Raw genomic sequence first — 18,519 nt, 5'->3', positions numbered from 1 at the left:
AGTTCTGGAGGCCCAAAGTCCATGGCCAAAACTGCAGTGGGTAGGTTCTTTCTAAGGCTGTGAGGGAGAATCTACTCTTCATATCTCCCTTGACTACATTTTTTTTTTGTTTGTTTTTTCAAGTTAGGGTCTCACTCTGCTCCAGGCTGACCTACAGTTAACTATGTAGTCTCAGGGTGGCCTCAACTCTTGGTGATCCTGCTACGTCTGCCTTCTAAGTGCTGGGATTAAAGGTGTGCACCACCACACCTGGCTTCCTTGGTACTATTGGTTTGCTGCCCATCTTTGGCACTCTTTCACTTGTAGCTGCAATCTCTGCCTTCATCTTCCTATGGTGACTGTCCAAATTTCCTGTCTTTATGAGGACATTACCCATACTAGCTTTGGTGTACACCTCATCTTAACTATTAACAATGACCTGTTTCCAAAAACGGTCACATTCTGAGGCACTGGAGAATAAGAATGTGGGTAGAAACAATTTAACCAAAACAGTGGCATTTGTTGAAAGTAGGCCACCTAAACTTAGTATATTTATTGAAAAAAATGATAAAATTTAGCAATATGATTTGACCCCCACCAGTGTTGAGTGATTACTATATCTGGCCTACAATGACACATGCTGTCAGATATTCTAATCTTGTTCTAAATCAAAAGTGTCTTCTACAATGCATTTTTTCTTCATAGGAAAAAATTAACCTTTAGGGAAGACACATCCTTAAGGTTTTCCTGGTAGGTTTCATTTCAGCCGCCCTCTTCAACTGGCCTATGATTAACCAACCACCAAAAGTAATGTAGCCCTATCTCCAGTTCCTGAAAAAAAATTCAAAGAAACTGTTTATACCGGCTGGTAATGTATCAGTTGCCCAGAGGGTGGCAGAATAAACTAAGCCAAACTCAAGAGCAGAGAAGCTTTTGTGGTCATAAAGTTATAACCGATTTAATCCAAAACATCTATTATTTCCATGTGTCAAACCATCAAGAGCCCAAGTTTCTGTTAGAAATACAGATATTTTAACTTATTATTTTATTACACACAAACAGCACTAGGTGTAATAGAAAACTTAAGACACAGAAGCACAGAAATTCCTTAAATTTTGTAATTATTTACTCCACTCTCATATCTATACACAAAGTGATACCAAGTACATTAATTGTGTCCATTATGTGCCAACTTCAGTATAAGTGCTGTAATAAATAATGTTAGGATAATAGACATCAGAACAGCCCCCAACAAAAAGAACAACATGTTGTAATTGAAGCCATTGTCAGTAACCATGAGCTAATTCCTTGGATTTATGGACTTTAACCCCAATTCATAGGATTATTTATTATCATGTTGAAATAATCCAGTTCAAATCTTGTGAGGTAAACAGGCTTTGAGATATAGGTATATGCTCAAATGTGTTTTACTCACCACAGAGACACCAACAGTCAAATGGAGATATAAGTATTTGCAAAAACAAATTACCATAGGAGGACATAAATGTAGACTGGCTATGGTTTGGAAGAGCCCTTCTGCTACAGGCTGGACATGAAGTATCGCATAGGAAGCTCATGTTTTGAAAACTTAGTTCTCATATTGTGGACTCAATCATGGAGAGGTGAATGGATTGTGAAAGCAATGATATAACCACTTATGGATTCATAATTTGATTGTATTATTTATAGATGGTAGAAAATTTCACAGGTAGGGCCTTGTTAGAGGAAGGAGGCTCAGGATGTATCATCAGGGACTAAATCTTATCACTTCTCTCTGTCTCTCTCAGCTTCCTGGTTGCCATGACATGAATAGTCTCTTCAGCCCCATGTTCCCATAGCATTGATGTTCTATGTTACCTTAGGCCCAAATTAATGGAGTCAATGGGTTATTAACCAAGACATATGAAATATGAGCCTAAATAAGCATCCTCCTTATATATATATATATGTACATGGCAAGCCCAACATACTGGCCTTTTATTTATTTGTGTGTGTGTGTGTGTGTGTGTGTGAGAGAGAGAGAGAGAGAGAGAGAGAGAGAGAGAGAGAGAGAGAGAGAGAGAGAACTGGCACACAAGGGACACCAGCCACTGCAATCAAACTCCAGATGAAAGCACCCCCTGATGCATATGTGCAACCTTGTGCACCTGCATCAGTTTGTGCATCTGGCTTACATGGGACCTGGAGAGTTGAATGTAAGTCCTTAGGCTTTGTAGGCAAGTGCCTTAACCACTAAGCAATATCTCCAGCCCATCTTTGTATTTTTTATCAGATATTATGTCACAATGACATGAAAATGGCTAATATGTGCCCAAAGGCACATGTATTAAAGATTCAGTCTCTAACTTGTGATGATATTTGGAGGTAGGGGAACCTTTAGGAATTGGGGCTTAGTGGGTAGACGTTAGGTCATTGAAGGTGGCTTTTGAAGAGGATAGTGGATAAGACCAGGGCCTCTTTTCTTCCTGTATTTTGACCTTCTTTGTTTCTAACCCAGGATAGGTCACCCCCAGTTTGGGCAACTTGGAGTTCCCCACCTGTGGGAGGTTACCATATTGAGGTCAAACTTAGTGTGGACACCCTATCAATATACACTACTACATCCCAGAATTCCAGATTCAGGTGCATCTCTTGCTTCAATTTCCTGACTTTAGGGCACTATGGGTATGAGCCACCATGCCTTGCTTCTTCTCTCTTTGTTTCTTAGCCATCACGATATAAATAGGACTCCTCTATCATATGTGTCTATGGTACTATGCTACTACAGGACCAAAGCAATAGGGTTAAGTAGCCAAGGATTGAAAACTCTGAGCCAGAGCAATCCTATACTCCTTGTAAGTTAAATTATCTCAGGCATTTTGTCACAATGATGGAAAGCTGGTTAACACATGGGTTATCTGGGAATTATAGTTGGAAATTAAGTGGCCAGGTAGTTTTCAGTAAGGAGATATAGTCTCCAATTTAGAAGCACCAAAATGAGTCAGTATCAAGTCTCCACTAGAAAAGCTCAGAGCAGTGTAGCTTACTCAGATGAGTTTCAGGTGCACTTATCCTCTATGGCTTCAACAAACACTTACTGAGCATCAACAGAGTGGGTGTTCTATTAGGATACCAAACTTTAATGACCTGCTCAGCCTATCCAGTGGGCATAACCCAGTGCTATAAAACCTCAGTAATGAGAACTCACAAAGGGGAGATTTGAAAAGGGGTATCTGCACCCTTTTGAAGCAGATAAACAATCAAATATTCATAAGCAGGGCATATACATAAATTAATTCTTTAATTCCCTCCAAATTGATTTGAATTTTAAGCTCCTTTTAAAAGCTGAAGCCTGATGATAGCATTATATTTATCATATATTTTTATGAACTTTCCAAGTTTGAATATTGTTTTTCAAGTGAAATGTTCCAGTTTTGGAACTTGGGATTATCAGCATTATGGCTAATGGAAATTCAGCTCATGGCAGCATTTTCTTTCTCTCCTGGTCCTAGAGCATGTGAGCCCATTCCTCCCCTGCTCCTTCCTGTCCTTCACCTTTCAGCTCTCAGGGCAGCACTGGCTTCCTCCTCTGGTGGAAATTCTTCAGGTGTGTCCCACAAGATTATTTCTAAAGCTACATTGAAATCTTGACAAGCATGCCATGTTCTAAAATCTCCACAGCATTGTCATCTTAATCATTATTGAAATTCTACTATGAATTATTTTCTTGAATGACAAGTCCTTTTATTTATTTACTTATTATTTTTATATATTTATTAGAGAGTGACAGACAGAGAAAGAGGGAGAAAGAGAGAAAGAGAGAAAGAGAGAGAGAGAGAAAGAGAGAAGAGAGAGAGAGAGAGAGAGAGAGAGAGAGAGAGAGAGAGAGAGAGAGAGAATGAGTGTGCTAGGGCTTCCAGCCACTGTAAACGAAGTCCAGACCTGTGCACCCCCTTGTGTATCTGGCTAACGTGGGTCCTGGGGAATGGAGCCTTGAACCATGGTCCTTAGGCTTCACAGGTAAGTGTTTAACCGTTAAGCCATCTCTCCAGCCCACAAGTCATTTTATTTTAACATGGCATTCCATGTGGTTTTGACAGCCTCACACAATTTTGAGAAAAATTTATCACTCTTGTACTAGTTGTGAGAATGAATCCCTTAAGAGAATTTTATGAAATGGCTTATTGAATGTATAAAAACTGTACTAGAAAGGACTGCATTACAGTCTTTCTATCTGCCATTTTGAGTTAGTTGATGCTAGGAATTGAACAGAGACCTCACACATGCTCAGCCTGCATGGTAGCTCTGAGTTTCACCTTCAGCCCTAAGGGACTTTTTGAATAGCATATCAAGCTCCTCATTTACAAGTATTCTGAACAAGGGTGAAATAACTTTGCAACACTTCTGGTTACTCAGTCACACAGTAGGATTGATGGAGAAGATGTAAGGATTAAATGAAATGCCTGCTGAGCTGTAAGATCGAATTCTGGGGACACCATAATGTCTATGGCTCAGGCTTGATGGGCTTTTTGGGATAAACTTTGGGAGTGGACAACTGTGTATCGTGTACTGATGCAATAAGGCCTTCATTGAATTGTCTGTTCTTCTGTCCCAAAGTAGTAATCAATGAAATGGGAAGGACTCTACATAGGTAGTAAATCTTTCACAGCCTCCTGACTCAACTTGTGATACCTAATTCAGCTATGCCATTTTACTTCAGGATGTAGGAAAAGGAGGCAGTGAATGTATTGCATCGTGAAACACAGGTGAGAGCTCCGGTAGCATTAGAATTCAGGCCCAGTAACACCATTCTGGGCAGAAAGCTCCTTCATCCCTGCATCTCCCCTCTCTGTACAATATAACTGGAGTATTATTCATTTCTTCTGTCCTGGGATATCTCCTGTTTGGTTCCTTGGAACTTAGTCTCATTTTTCTAAATAGTATATTTGCTACATTACTTCTATTCTTATACTTTCAATAGCTTCTACTTCCCAAATGTTAGAGAAATACCACTTAAAACCTTGTAGTTCTGATACTCTTGAAAATGAGGGAATCTATAAAACTCCTCTCTCTCTCTCTTTCTCTCCCTCCCCCCCCTCCTTGGAGATCCTGTGCTCAAAGCCTGTCCACAAATATCAGATTACACAATTAATTCATTTACAGAGATAAGGGCTCAAACTTCTCGTCGTAGTCCTTTATCTAACCATTCATATTAACAACACGACCACTTCACATGACAGCCTTTGAAACACCAGTGAATGTATCCATTTTGTGCTCACAGCAGGACTTCACTTCACCTGCATTTCATTTCCTCAAGGATTCCAGTGTACTGGCACTACCAAGCCCTATTGCCCATCAGTACAGCTTCCTAGACCTACTTTTCTACTCTGCAGCGTGGGTCCATAACCCATAGGTGCAATCATGCCTTGTATTCTTCCTTTCATCCCTTGCTCCTTGCTAATCTCTTTATGTGCAGTTTAACAATATATTAACCTGGTTAAACTCAACTCTGACTGTGTTTGCTTCAAGGCATGAATGTGACTTGAAAACACCCAGACTTGATGGTGGGGCTCACTAAATTATGGCCATGTATTCCAAATAAATATTTAATATTAGGTGGAAATTCCAATAGATTTACTCACCCTCCTCAAGGACTACTTGGAACTTTAAAAATATCTCTGTTGATTCACCCTCTGTTCTCTCTACCTGTGATCAATCAACTGATGATTTTGCTTTATACTATACTTTGTAAGACAATAAAACTATTGTGTCAAGTCAACTTCATTTTCTTTTCTAACTATACACTTAATCTGAATATTCCTTGCCTATCATTTAAATTATTTTGTTTATTTTTATTCATTTATTTGAGAGCAACAGACAGAGAAAGAGGCAGATAGATAGAGAACGAGAGAGAGAGAGAGATAGAGAGATAGAGAGAGGGAGAGAGATTTAGAGAGAAAGGATGGGCATGCCAGGGTGTCCAGCCACTGCAAATGAACTCCAGATGCATGCACCCCTTTGTGCATCTGGCTTATGTGGGTCCTGGGGAATTGAACCTCTAACCAGTGTCCTTAAGCTTCACAGGCAAGTGCTTAACCATTAAGCCATCTCTCCAGCCCTCTTGCCTATTATTTAAATAAACTCTCCCTCTTTCTGTCTGTACAAGAACTGACCCATTGTTTGCTTAATAGTTTGTTTCTTACACTACTTAATAAATTCTACCAAGCACTTATTACTGATGTCTCCCAGGATGAGCAGTTCCTTCTTCTCTACCTGACTAGTCTATCCATACTGAAATAGACTATGATTCCTCTATGTTACAATGATAGAGTCAACTTTGGTTTACATCATCCTGTCACTGATACTTCCTTTCTTCACTGCCCTTCCAGGAACATTTCTTCACTGAAGTGCTATATTTTCTGCCTCCACCTCATTACCTCCTCCCATTTTCTCCACCATGTACTACAGTGTGGCTATCATCTCCATCACTCCCTTGAAGCCATGTTTATCATAGCCAGCAACACATTCTATCTCATTAAATCTAAATGTAAATTCATAAACTTTCCCTTCACTTGATCTTGGTCCCAGATGGCCACATACTCCTTCTTGAAGAATTTATTCCCTTACCTTCTATCCCTACATTCTATACATTCTAGACAGAAAGTGAGAATGCTTCAGAACTGGTCATTGGCCTTTCACTTTACTTTCTCCAGAGGCCCCACTGTGTAAATCCTTTGAATGAATCCATGAATGCAAATGATCCTAAACATCTATGTCATCCAAACTATCCTTTTGCCTGGTCTCCAGACTAGTGCAGCCAATGGTCCAATGACTTCATGAATGACTAGCAGGAATTCAACCTTCACAAGCCCTATGAAGAACTGTTGATTTTTTTTAACTCCATCCCAAAATTCAATCTCTGCTCTCATTAGCCTTTGAATTTTCCCCAGTCCAATCTATTCTACAGGTTTTCTGTCATAACACATAAGAATGTTATCACATCTCACTGTATTCTCATCCATGGCCTCTTACCACCTCCACCCAAGCCCTTTATTTCTCACTATACTGTGTGTTGACTTCCTCAACAGCTTCTCTGCCTGCACTTCTCTCAATCCACTTCTTTGCAATCCAAGAATAAACCATAGAAACCAAAATCAGTTCATCTTCTCCACTGAAAAACCTTCCAATATTATCACATAAACAATAAAACCCAAATTCACTAGTATTTTTTCAGTCTTTTTAAGGCATACTAGCTGAGTTTTACCTGCTTCTACTTCTGATTTATGTGGTGTTGTGGATCTAACCTGGACTTCGTGCACACTAGTTAACCACTTTGACCAATTTGATTTACATCCCTATCCCATATATAGTCCTTCCTGACCTTTATATTGTGATTCAGTCTACTGCCCTAATATCATCCACACTCTGCTCCAGCCAAGCTGGCCTTGCCAGTTTGTCCCTGCCTCATGCTCCTTCCCCTTCCTGTCCCCTTTTCCCTCTACAGCACTCACACATGGGTTCTTACATGAATGCCTTCTCTTCTCAGGTTCTACTCCAGCTTCTCTTCAAGTACTTCTGCATTACACTCTGAAAACTCTACAAACACTTATTTTCTAAGTGATTCTCAGTCAGGGGGGATTTTCTTCTTGGGGCTTTCACAAGGTTTTGAATCATTTTTGGTTGTCATTACTCAGAAGTGCTGCTGGTATCTTGTGAAAGATCTAGCCGAAGATACTGTTAAACTTTCTATGATGTACAAGACAGGCCATGCAAGAGAATTATCTGGACCTTGCAAATACCAGTGGAGGGTAGGTTGAAATCCATTCCATTTCTATGACTCATTATCATCCTATCACACACCAACATAATAATAGATAACATTTATTTCAGACTCAGCACATGCCACAGGCCAGATACTGTCCTAAAGAGTTTCCATTCATTATTCTCATAAATCCGTGCTTACAACCATCAAGAGTAAATCCTAGTATTTTTGTTGTACTGATGAAATGCTAGGGTGTGAATAGGTTAAATATCTTGCTCTAGGTAATAATGAGGAGCTGTGTTTTGAATCCAGACTATCTGGCTCCAAGCCTTCACCTTTAATCATTATATTATAGGGCCATGAGATTATATTTTTCCTGTACATTTATTATGTCTTCTCCCTGTAGCATATAATCTCCATGACAAGAATGGCCTTGTTAGACTTGTTTATCCCTCCTGGATTCTCTCTGTCTAGACATGTAGGTAGTCAAAACTCTTGAATTAATGAAGAGTGTCATATGCTTTTCCACTACAATTCCACATGATTTTCTTAAAAAAAGCCTACTTTTCAACTACTGATATCCTGTCTGTCCTTGAGACATCTATTTTCCCACCGTCTTTCTTTCTGATTTTACCCACACCCTTTCTCAGGTTGAATATTTTTCTCCCTTAAAACTCTCCTCAATACTTGTACAACTGCACCTGTTTTTCCAATCTTATATAATGAACTTCAGGTCCAGAGATACACACTGCAGTTCTGGAGGAAACAGCTTGGGGAACACAGTTTTCAAATTGTGTATTGAACAAAGATCAAAATAAGACTCATATAAACTTGGCAGAACATTGATACTGTTTGTACTCTTGGAAATTTTTGCACAATTACTATTATAATGCTAATTGAAGAAGGAAATTTGTGGAAGCTACTAGAAAAAAAGTTTCCCCATAGCTTGCTTAGCCAAGCATTTTCTCTCTTTGTCAAATTAAGAAATTCTTTTGTTTGAGTAATGATATCACTCAGTCACATATTTCCTTTACCCCCATCCTTAGGGAATTGTATCATTATGTTCATATCACTTATTTACAATTTCTATCTTCAATTTGTTTTAGAGTCAGGGTCTCACTATGTAGTCCAGGCTAGCTTCGAATTTGGGATAATCTTCCTGCCCCTGCTTCCCCTGGACAATAGGCATTAGTCATATTCCTGTATTTTATTTTGTGTCAAAAATATTAGAATTGTGGTCATTGGCTTTACTAATTTTATTATATACATGAGGAAAGTGATAATGTCTGCCTTCCTCTATCATCTTTTATTCAGAGTCAAACAGGTCTATAATCTGAGCGAATTACTGAAAGAACATATTCAAATGGTTGTAGTTTTGAATATGAAATGTTTCCCACAGTCTCAGGCTTTGAACACTTGTTCCTTAAGGTGGTGCTGTGATTTTGAGGCTTGTGAAACCTTTAGAAGGAAGGATCTGACTGGTAGAAACTAGGGTGGAACCTTTAACTATTTAAACCTGCTCTTAGTTCTGGCCTTGCTCTCTGTTTCTCAGTCCATAATGATGTGAATAGCTTCAGAAGCTTTAGCCATCAAGCTTTTATCAACATGATGGAGTGAAATCTGATGGGCCAAAATAAATATTTATTTCATTTTGATGTTTGCTCTAGGTATTTTGGTCACAACATTGCAAAAGTAAGTGGTACAGGTGATAACTCCCCAGACGAGGAACAGACCACCATACATTTATGTAGAGACTAGGGCAAGAGAAACAAAATTGTATAGTTAATCTACATAGCATCACCTAATGTTCTATAATGCAGATAGATTTATTCAATAAATTTTAGGATGCTCTTGATATTTTCCTAATGGAATATATATATATATATAATTGGAATAATTAAGTTTCTATTAGAAGTACTTGACCATCACTTGAGAACATTTAGAACAGCTCCATCCAGAAAAGCTCTTTAAATTATTTAGTCTCACAATTTTGACAGACTTAATAGTTACTTGGCACACAGTATATTCCAAACAATAAAAATTTACCATCCTTCAGAGTAACTAATGAGTGAAAAGAGAAGAACCTTTATTTGTAAGGTATAAATCTCATATTCACCATTTTAACCCAAAACAGAGTGCAGGAAGAATGAAGAACAAGGTTATGAAGTACAGTTGTGTACCTTCATAAAACATCAGTTAGGATATATTCTTGCCAAAAATATGCAAGCAGTATCTACACAAGCTATGAGAAGAAATATTTTCTATTTAATAGGTAAATGAGCATTGATAAATAGGAAAAATATAATTGAAATTTAAAAAACACATAAATCCTGATTGTAGAACATTGTACAAAAAATCTAGTCCACTGTCATCAAAAAGCTAATAACATGGGAATCAACAATGGGCAGATATGCTAGATTAATACCAACTGACTTCATGAGCCTCACGGTAAATAAAGAAAATAATTTATAAAGAATAGCTGAAAAAGCTTAGAAATTAAGGCAGTAGTACATGTTATTTCATGAAAGTCATGGTGAGTCACATGTCCCATATTTATGAAACCATGTCTTAACCCTTTAGTTCTATGATATAGGTCATTGTACAGGAGAGATTGGCATTACCATTAGTAGCTGAAACATTTGAAGCCAAACACATTATACATCACCATTTTATGCAATTTATAAAATGTAGCAGAGATTAATTGATAGAGGAGAAGCACCAATTTAGAATTAGTTTTCTACAAAGTTACAAACCAAAACAAGAGTGTCTAGGGACCCTTGAAGTTTTTAATTATGTTAAAATTCCCTCTTATACAAATGTTCTCCACATTTTAATCAACTTAGTGATTTGCAGAAAAGGCCTTACCATTACATATAATATTGGTTATTAGCAATTAGTAAGATAAATGCTACAAGAACAATGTGATTATTTAGAAGCTTAAATGTACCTCTTTGATTCCATCAACCTATTGATGCAGTGATGGGTGCAATAAGATTTTGAAAATTTTGAGAAGTTTATATAGTTTATCAGATCTCTCCTAATAGGATAATGCTGAAAAGAAGAGGAAGCCATGCTAAAAATTTGGGCAGAATTAACCAGGGACTAAAAGATATACTATATTATTTAGAACAACTTTAATTATCTCTCTTCAAAAATTTTTGGGAAAGAGAGAGACAGAGAGAGAGAAAGAGAGAGAGAGAATTGATGCACACTGCAATAGAACTCCAGATGCCTGTGCTGATCTAGTGGACATGTGCCACCTTGTGCTTGCATCACCTTGTATATCTGGCTTACGTGGGATATGGAGAGTCAAACATGGGTCCTTAGGCTTTTGAGGCAAGCACCTTAAATGCTAAGCCATCTCTTCAGCCTGACTTCAATTTTTTTAAATATAATTTATTTTTTTAACATTTTATTTTATTATTAGAAAGAGAGAGAGAGAAGGAGAGAGAATTGGTGCACAAGGGCCTTAGCCACTGAAATCAAACTCCACACACTTGTACCATGTAGTGAGCATGCGCCACCTTGTATTTGCCTCACCTTTGTGCTTCTGGATAAGGTGGGATCTGGAGAGTAGAACATTGGACCTTAGGCTTTGCAGGAAAGCATCTTACCTGCTAAGCCATTTCTGCAGCCCCTATCTTCAAAATTTTTATTGAGGTTTTAGGTAAAGGGAAACACATTTTATAGTAAGAATGAAAAAATAATTCAATTCTAAAGTTAGCCTGATTTTTGCAAAGTATATCTGACTCTCTATATAGATGTTCTAAGGATCCATATTTTGTGAAAAATATATTTTTCTCTATCACTTTCAGTACAGAAGATTCCTTTTTTTTTGTTTATTTTTACTTATTTATTTGAGGGTGACATATAGAAAGAAGCAGATACACAGAGAGAAAATTGGTGTGCCAGGGCCTCCAGCCACTGCAAACAAACTCCAGATACGTGTGCTCCCTTGTGCATCTAGCTTACATGGGTCCTGGGGAATCCAGCCTCAAACAGAGGTCCTTAGCCTTCACAGGTAAGTGCTTAACCACTAAGCCATCTCCCCATCCCAGTAAAGTCATACTTTACTCATTCATTGATTCCATAAAAATGTTTATTGAGAAGTAGACAACTGTAAATATAGCCTGGTTGATATGCTAGAAATATGATCAGAGTGGCAAATGTTGGGCAGTGTATGAACAGTGGAGAGAATTATCAGAGGTTTCCAGTAAGATATGACAGACATGGAGGTGTTGGGGAGAGTATGGAAGAAGCAGTCTGACACAAAATCTTAAAGTGCTTTATAAAGCATAAATTTTGTAGATGAAAATGATGACAATATCTTCCCCAGTGATAAGCATTCTCTCATAGTCCATGGGCTGTTGTTAGTTCACAAATGTGGGTAAGAGAATATTCATAGGATAATAAATTACAATATTAAATTGGGTAAAATACAAAATTCTAATCTAAAAGAACACCTGGCCAATGGTATCATTAAATGTTAGATCTAAGTTATAAATAATATCATTGCTGGGTATGGTGGTGCATGCCTAGTATTTGGGATGTTGAGGCAGGAAGATGGAGAGTTGGAAGTTAGCCAGCCTTGGATACACAGTGGCACCCTGTCTCAAAAATCTAAAAGCAGCCAGGTTTGTTGGCACACTCTTTTAATCCCAGGGCTCAGGAGGCAGAGGTAGGAGAATCATTGTGAGTTGAAGGCCATCCTGAGGGTACATAGTGAATTCAATGTCAGCCTGGACTAGAGTGAGACCCTACCTCAAAAAAAAATCTAAATCTAAAAATAAAATAAATATAAATATAAAAAAGAATATCACTAAGAAGTTGAAGGAAGAACAGTGTGGCTGGTGGAAACCCCAGGCCTCTTGAATGATGGAGGACTTAAAGCAGCTTTCATAATTTACCTCAGAGGTTACTTAGTCAATTCAGATATTTACCTCATGCCTGACTGTGCCCAATAGTATCACTGAGATGTGATAAATGCCCCTTCTAAGATACCAGAAATTATTTCTTTATGCTGGTCACACTTAAAAATGTAATCTACATTTTGACTTGTTGAGAGTTTGTTTTTTCCTTAACATAATTTTCTTTTTTCTCTCTAAGAAAAGGCTAAATGGTCTTTTCAGAGACTCTTGAAGGATCTCATCATGACCTGTACCATCATTGACCAATGCTACAGTATTGAGAAGAGAAGGCATGAATGTTCCTGTGAAATGACCAATGGAATAGAGTCCCAGATGATTCAGGAGGAAGTTGGATTCCCATCAAATACTTCGTGGTGTCTGCTGTTAGGAAAAACTCCACTAAGGGAGTTTAAGAGAGGGAAAGGGGCTAGAGAGATGATTTACCTGCGAAGCCTAAGAACTTTTGTTTGAATCTCCAGGTCCCAGGTATAGCCAGAGGTAAAAGTGACACAAACATGCAATGTCGCACATGCTCACAAGGGAACACATGCATTTGGAGTCATTCACAGAGGCTAAAAGGCCCAGGCCTGGGTGGGCCCATTCCCTCTCTCTCCCTCCTTCTCCCTCTCTGTTTCTTTCTCAAAAATAAAATAAAATAAAATAAAATAAAATAAAATAAAATAAAATAAAATAAAATAAAATAAAATAAAATAAAATAAAATAAAATAAAATAAAATAAAATGAAGATTTCTTTGCATTTTAAAAGAAGGGGAAACTTGGAAGGCAGAGGTAGGAGTATCACCGTGAGTTCAAGGCCACCCTGAGACTCCATATTGAATTCCAGGTCAGCCTGGGCTAGAGTGAGACCCTACCACGAAAAACCAAAGACAAAAAAGGGGGGGGGGAGGAAGGGATCTTTGACTAACTCAAGAGGTCATGTACCCAGATCCTACCTTCAAATGATCCTTCAATGATATCATATTGAACATAACATGACCAACTTTTAGTAGCATTCCAGAATAGCTTCATTGTTTTTCATCACCTGCCTGGAAGGGATTTGAAAGCCTCCGTATGCTGGATGTTAGCAGGTATGTGTATGTCAGCACCTTAGGCCTATTAAGCAATTGGCTTCCTTCTGCAGTTAATACAAGGGTCTTGGAGAGACCTCAAACACTTGTAAAGAATGGAAAAGGACTGTTTATACCAAGCCTAGAAATACATTTACAGATTCTCTGGTGGTTGATGCCAGAGGCCCTTTATCTGACTCACAATGCCCATATTATTACCTAACAAATACTGTATTCTGTGTCCTTCACTTTATAAAGAGCCAATTCCCACCTCCAAGGGAGGTCATATACTTCTGGTGCATGCTCTGTCATTGCATATCATAGGTTTGGCTCTTACATTAATGAGAGTGACCTGTTACTTTATCAGTGTACATTTATTAGTCTTATTTTGGCATCAACACAATTCCTTAGCAGCAGCAATACCCTGAGGGTGCCAGGATACTGTGGCCTGAGTTTGCTGAGTAAAGTTAAACCAAAGTAAGATTTTCTTTACTCACACATGAATTTTTTTTTTTTCTGAGACAGAATTTATGATGCTCAGGCTGTCCTGGAACTGGTGATCTTCCTGCCTCTGCCTCCTGAATTCTGGGATTATAGGCATACATACCACTATGCCTGCTTCAAACTCACATATATGACTCTCAAGTCAAACTATAGTATCCTTCATGTAAATTTGTTAGCTTGGATTAATGTGACACTATATGATGTTGGAAATGAATTGGACTAATAAAGTACATAAATATTGGTATAATTTTTCCTTTTCTTCTTTCTTTCTTTTATTTTTTTGAGGTAGGGTCTCACTGTAGCCCAAGCTGACCTGGAATTTACTATGCAGTCTCAGGGTGGCTTTGAACTCATGGTGATCTTCCTACCTCTGCTTCCCAAGTGCTTGGATGCTTCTAATCTTTTCTATGTCACAAGGGTAGATTTCATGTCATATTTTATATTTTACTTTTGGATGGATTCCAAGCTGGTATGACACAAATTGAAAGAGAGTAGAATATAATATTAGCTCGAGAAGAAAAAGTTAAAGTTGTTTTTCATAGTCAAATTAGAGATTGTACTGAGGCCCTGGGCAGTGAGATAATAGGGTCCTCCCATTAACCCTGCTGCTTGCTCAGTGCCCTGAATTTTTGATCCTCAGGTAACATATGACCTTCTCTAGATCTTATCACTCCCAAACTGATGGAAGCAGGTGGAACTGATTCAAGTTGGGTGAAATCAAGAAAGTGCAGAGTAGCCTTGAAAAGGGAGGATTTGGAGGGCTGCATGACTTTAAAGACCATCCTAAGTACAGCTATATAGGTCTTTATTAAAGCTGAAATTTAGCTTGCAAACAGCCGGTGCTAATTTTCAACAATGCCATTCTTCACATTATCTCCTCACTTGCATATCTGCCAAAATGACTGTAACACCAAAATAAAAATTTTGCTTTGTGGGCTGGAGAGATGGCTTAGCGGTTAAGCGCTTGCCTGTGAAGCCTAAGGACCCTGGTTCGAGGCTCGGTTCTCCAGGTCCCATGTTTGCCAGATGCACAAGGGGGTGCACGTGTCTGGAGTTCGTTTGCAGTGGCTGGAAGCCCTGGCATGCCCATTCTCTCTCTCTCCCTCTATCTGTCTTTCTCTCTGTGTCTGTCGCTCTCAAATAAATAAATTTAAAAAATGGACAAAAAATATTTTTAAAAAAGTTTTGCTTTGTCTCTTACTCTGCATTTGCTTATCTCAAGTTGTTCTCTCTCAAGCTAGTAAGTTCCTTCCAGGAACAACATGAAAGTGATAAGGATGCTCATGAAGCATCCAAGGAGTGATCAAGAGGAAAAAGCAAGGATACATGTGTCATAATGCTTGCTATCATTGCTGCCTATTTCCCCTTTCAACTTTGTTTCAGTCCAGTAACCCAACTATTCACCTAGATAAGCTGGTTTCTCTGAGGCATTTGATAAATCTCTTTATTATGGGATACGTTTCCCAGTAGCTCCTCCACTCTCAGCAGCATCATCTCAGCCTGAGGTTCCTTCTGAACTAGTTAAACATCTCTCTTGTACTGAGCATTTCCCAGTAAGCATCTGCTATCCAGTCCAGTCAGAACACCACAGGGTAATGACATCTTAAAGTATTCTTCCCAAGGCATTTCCATTTAAACAGAACTTGAGACATTGATCTGAAGGTGATATTCTCAGAAGGTAGAAGTTTAGTATTATATGAGAGATGAAAGGGAGCAGGGATGGTGGGGATGAGATGTTGACACTAATAAAGGCCTTCTAAGGTTTTCACTAGCATCAATCCTTCTTCTAAGGAGAATTTTGTGAACCTAGTTAGCCACAGTAACATGAGAATGTATTCACTCTCATTTCTTTATAATTATTACCTTATTATGTGGGCTTCTTATAACTCTCATAAGCCAGCTAAGTAGCCCCTGCACCCTATTTACTCAGGGGATAGGACTTTCTCATGTTCAAAACCAGTTGTAGTTTCTTTTGCTTTATACAACCTCTAGCTCAATCCTTGCTGCCCTGAAATGCTTTATCAACACTGACTACTTTTCTAAGATTACATTCTCTTGTTCTTTTTATCCATTAGCAGAAACAGACCTCACATCATCTCAGGTAGAATTCTTCTTATAGTTCAAGTATAAGATGCTATCCTTGTGTGTTCTCTCAAAGTTGCTAATGGACTACCTATGGCCATTTAATTAATTGGTAACTTTACTTTCCCCAAAGCAATGTTTTAAATAGAGAACTAATATTTCCCACACACGAAAAATGTTCTTATTTACTTGATAGTTGGTTATCAAATCATAAGTAAAAATTTAATTTTTATGTTATTTTCATGAATTACTTTGCATATAACTAAATAATGATTTATAAATATTAGCTGTAATGTTAATTTGACTCACTTCTGACACTTGATAAATAGAATCGTGAATATTAGGAATATTTAGAGAAACTTAAAATTCCAAATAATATCAACATAGCATAATTGATAATACTATAGACACAAGTACTTAGTTAAATAGGCAACAATTAATGTATACACGAGTAGAAAAGAATAAAAATATGACTGGGTTGGCAATTTAGAGACTTCACTGCCTCAATATATAAAATTAATTTAAAAATCTACGCAAAGAATCTGCATTGCTTATAAATGCTTTCAGAGTTGTACCATGAAAATGTCAACCTTGACAATTCATTATGAAAATTAAATTTTCTATGAGTCATTTTTTAGAGTCACATTAAAAAATGAATCCCAATACTCTAACATTATGTTTGGTCCCTGAGAAAACTGATTCTCCCCATTTCTCTCAGACCACCATTCCTAACACACTTGTCCCACGGAGGATAATGAACAACTTACCAGTGAGACCTTCCATATTACTAACAATATAATGACATAGACATACATTAAACCTTGTGCAATTCATAGGACTGCTACTCTGAATATAGGAGACACAATGAAAGTCCCTGCTTTATTCATTTCTGCTAACAGAATTGGTGGGTGAGACAAAAGAAGGGGCTCCATCTCAAAAATATATGCTCCACAAAGTGGTCTTGTGGCATTTTCCCCCTGAGTCTTTGTTACCCTGTAACATAGTGAATCATCCTTCCAATTACCTTGGCAACTAAAACAAGGGCTGCTAGTATGCTGATGATTTTTAAACGATTACTCTAGCTGTCACTAACACACGATAATCAAGACATCCTAAATACTGAACAGAATGAAAATATGCAAAGTGCTTTTTATATAAAGCTTGTGTCATAAGCATAGAAAAATCCAAATACTAGTCAAATTCTCTTTCTCTACCTTTAACCAGCCATTTCAAGCTTTTTCCTTCTAAGGCTAGTGGATAGCTATATAAATTTCAACAACCTTGAAGATATGTAGCTGTCGACCATTCTTCCCTTGCTGTCCTTTTAGTTCTGAATGTAGCAGAATGTGATGGCTTAAAGTTGCATTTTTAACCAGCTTACCTTGAGAACAAAGAGTCTGCCTTAATAAAAGGTCTGTGCACAGCCCACTTAAGCAATGGCAAGTGTTTCTTTATTCAGCTTAGCACTGTCTCCCCGAGAGGTTAACCATTTCAAAGCTGGCATTAGACTGAGAAATGGAACAAAGCATTGCTGGAAAGTGCTGCTGCTTTCCCAGCACAAGCCTCTCTGCTTTCTGTAAGTCTGAAGAAATATAAAGACTCTAGGAAAAAGAACCAATACCTTTGCATGAGAACATTCCAGCACAAGGGTATTGTCTTGTCAGCTGCTGTGCTAAATGAGTTGCTTGGGCATTTATCCCTCTCTTCTCAGCCACGGGTCTGCTCGGTGCTACAGACAGCATAAGGAGGCTTTACAACACGTATGTGCCGTTCATCTGCAATCAAAGACTAAACAGCTCCGCTTGGTGCTGCTTGCTTGCAGGCATCAGATCTTTAAACCGTCTCCATCTGATTGGCTGCATCCTGCTCTCACTGTATTCCCCTGACATAACCTTTGGCTGTGCTCAGTACATTTCCCCTAGGGGTATATGGAGAATTGTCCACCAGGGAATCAAGTTAAATTGAGCTGGATTAGTAAAAAAAAAATCAGAAGCATGATTTTTATGGCTATGTCTATGCTTAATGGTCCAATGTAATCTACCTGTGAGGATCCAATAACATTACTAATAATTTAATAGTAGCACTTTTCTCCTCTGAAAATGCTTTGAATCCAATGCATGTATAAGACAACACTGAAGTGATCAGATGGCATTTTGCAGAGCAGCATGTCTGGCTAACCAACCTTAAATCAAAACAGATGAGGATGACAGAATATATTAAGAGAGTTATTAAAAATGCT

The 18,519-nt window shown here is 38.1% G+C and overlaps 1 protein-coding gene across 23 annotated transcripts in view; it reads right to left on the bottom strand.

Annotated features, from left to right (window-relative positions):
* The window catches only part of Sorbs2 (sorbin and SH3 domain containing 2), a 381,956-nt gene extending 363,841 nt beyond the window's left edge, over positions 1 to 18,115 (bottom strand). For 10 of the 23 annotated variants that reach the window (XM_045142046.1, XM_045142042.1, XM_045142052.1 and 7 more), the window contains exon 1: positions 17,902 to 18,114. The gene's annotated coding sequence lies outside the window, so the exon portion shown is untranslated. Of the gene's footprint in view, positions 1 to 17,661; positions 17,785 to 17,901 lie in introns of those variants that run through there. The other 13 variants (XM_045142054.1, XM_045142057.1, XM_045142062.1 and 10 more) reach the window with 9 other exon arrangements.
* Positions 18,116 to 18,519: the final 404 nt, after the last annotated feature.

Source organism: Jaculus jaculus, chromosome 1, assembly GCF_020740685.1.
Source record: "Jaculus jaculus isolate mJacJac1 chromosome 1, mJacJac1.mat.Y.cur, whole genome shotgun sequence".
NCBI lineage: Eukaryota > Metazoa > Chordata > Mammalia > Rodentia > Dipodidae > Jaculus > Jaculus jaculus.
Note: the sequence above shows the minus strand (reverse complement) of the source record. Positions and strands in the feature narration are given on the sequence as shown.